Below are 2,500 nucleotides of genomic sequence, written 5' to 3'. Positions count from 1 at the left end.
CGGATCAGTTCTAGAACACACATATCAGAGCCGGATCAGTTCTAGAACACATATATCAGAGCCGGATCAGTTCTAGAACACACATATCAGAGCCGGATCAGTTCTAGAACACACATATCAGAGCCGGATCAGTTCTAGAACACATACATCAGAGCCGGATCAGTTCTAGAACACATATATCAGAGCCGGATCAATTCTAGAACACAGGAACAGTTCTTGAACACATATATCAGAGCTGGATCAGTTCTAGAACACACATATCAGAGCCGGATCAGTTCTAGAACACATATATCAGAGCCGGATCAGTTCTAGAACACAGGAACAGTTCTAGAACACATATATCAGAGCCGGATCAGTTCTAGAACACACATATCAGAGCCGGATCAGTTCTAGAACACACATATCAGAGCCGGATCAGTTCTAGAACACAGGAACAGTTCTAGAACACATATATCAGAGCTGGAACAGTTCTAGAACACATACATCAGAGCCGGATCAGTTCTAGAACACATATATCAGAGCCGGATCAATTCTAGAACACAGGAACAGTTCTTGAGCACATATATCAGAGCTGGATCAGTTCTAGAACACACATATCAGAGCCGGATCAGTTCTAGAACACATATATCAGAGCCGGATCAGTTCTAGAACACAGGAACAGTTCTAGAACACATATATCAGAGCCGGATCAGTTCTAGAACACACATATCAGAGCCGGATCAGTTCTAGAACACACATATCAGAGCCGGATCAGTTCTAGAACACAGGAACAGTTCTAGAACACATATATCAGAGCTGGAACAGTTCTAGAACAGAGGAACAGTTCTAGAACACATATATCAAAGCTGGAACAGTTCTAGAACACATATATTAGAGCCGGATCAGTTCTAGAACACACATATCAGAGCCGGATCAGTTCTAGAACACACATATCAGAGCCGGATCAGTTCTAGAACACACATATCAGAGCCGGATCAGTTCTAGAACACATATATTAGAGCCGGATCAGTTCTAGAACACACATATCAGAGCCGGATCAGTTCTAGAACACAGGAACAGTTCTAGAACACATATATCAGAGCCGGATCAGTTCTAGAACACACATATCAGAGCCGGATCAGTTCTAGAACACACATATCAGAGCCGGATCAGTTCTAGAACACATATATCAGAGCCGGATCAATTCTAGAACACAGGAACAGTTCTTGAACACATATATCAGAGCTGGATCAGTTCTAGAACACACATATCAGAGCCGGATCAGTTCTAGAACACATATATCAGAGCCGGATCAGTTCTAGAACACAGGAACAGTTCTAGAACACATATATCAGAGCCGGATCAGTTCTAGAACACACATATCAGAGCCGGATCAGTTCTAGAACACACATATCAGAGCCGGATCAGTTCTAGAACACAGGAACAGTTCTAGAACACATATATCAGAGCTGGAACAGTTCTAGAACACATACATCAGAGCCGGATCAGTTCTAGAACACATATATCAGAGCCGGATCAATTCTAGAACACAGGAACAGTTCTTGAACACATATATCAGAGCTGGATCAGTTCTAGAACACACATATCAGAGCCGGATCAGTTCTAGAACACATATATCAGAGCCGGATCAGTTCTAGAACACAGGAACAGTTCTAGAACACATATATCAGAGCCGGATCAGTTCTAGAACACACATATCAGAGCCGGATCAGTTCTAGAACACACATATCAGAGCCGGATCAGTTCTAGAACACAGGAACAGTTCTAGAACACATATATCAGAGCTGGAACAGTTCTAGAACAGAGGAACAGTTCTAGAACACATAACAGTTCTAGAACAGAGGAACAGTTCTAGAACACATATATCAAAGCTGGAACAGTTCTAGAACAGAGGAACAGTTCTAGAACACATATATCAGAGCTGGAACAGTTCTAGAATCAGCAGAGTGGAACTCAGTCAGGTTCCATGCTCTGGAGTGGATTAAGGTTGGTTCTAGCGAGAAGGCGAAGGCTCATGATGGACAGGTTTGGAGCCGATTTTTAACGTATCTGAAGCTGACGCTGGAGTGACCCAGGAGAAATCCCGCTCTCTGATTGGTCAATACCAGCGATCGACAGTCTGGACAGGAGGAAGGATCAGATCGATGTTCTAGCAGGGATTAGTCGCCGTGTTCCCCGCTAGAGATTTATCGTTAATGTGCAGGGAAACACAAACACAGCAAGATCCAGATGTTTATGTTCCACTCAGTGTGAGATGATTTTGTTAAGAATGAAACCTCCAGATGTTCAACACACGAACTGTTCGTTATTCTAACAGAGGGAGATTAACGATAACGAGAAATTCGAAGTTACGCTGTAACAGAACACACAATAAAAGTAAAAAATAATAGGTGTCTGTTCTTTTTTTGCTAAGTGTGTGTAATGTTCTCCTGCTTGACCAGCTGTAACGTAACGTCCGGCTTTATCGCTGTGAGTGACCTCGGTCAGCACGGCCATGCCG

At 43.0% G+C, this 2,500-nt stretch overlaps 1 protein-coding gene across 4 annotated transcripts in view; it reads right to left on the bottom strand.

Moving 5' to 3' along the window:
- Window positions 1-2,500, bottom strand: part of arhgef9a (Cdc42 guanine nucleotide exchange factor (GEF) 9a) — a 39,570-nt gene that overhangs the window by 14,384 nt on the left and 22,686 nt on the right. The gene's annotated exons all lie outside the window — the stretch shown is intronic.

This window comes from Hemibagrus wyckioides, linkage group LG28, assembly GCF_019097595.1.
Source record: "Hemibagrus wyckioides isolate EC202008001 linkage group LG28, SWU_Hwy_1.0, whole genome shotgun sequence".
NCBI classification, from domain to species: domain Eukaryota; kingdom Metazoa; phylum Chordata; class Actinopteri; order Siluriformes; family Bagridae; genus Hemibagrus; species Hemibagrus wyckioides.
Note: the sequence above shows the minus strand (reverse complement) of the source record. Positions and strands in the feature narration are given on the sequence as shown.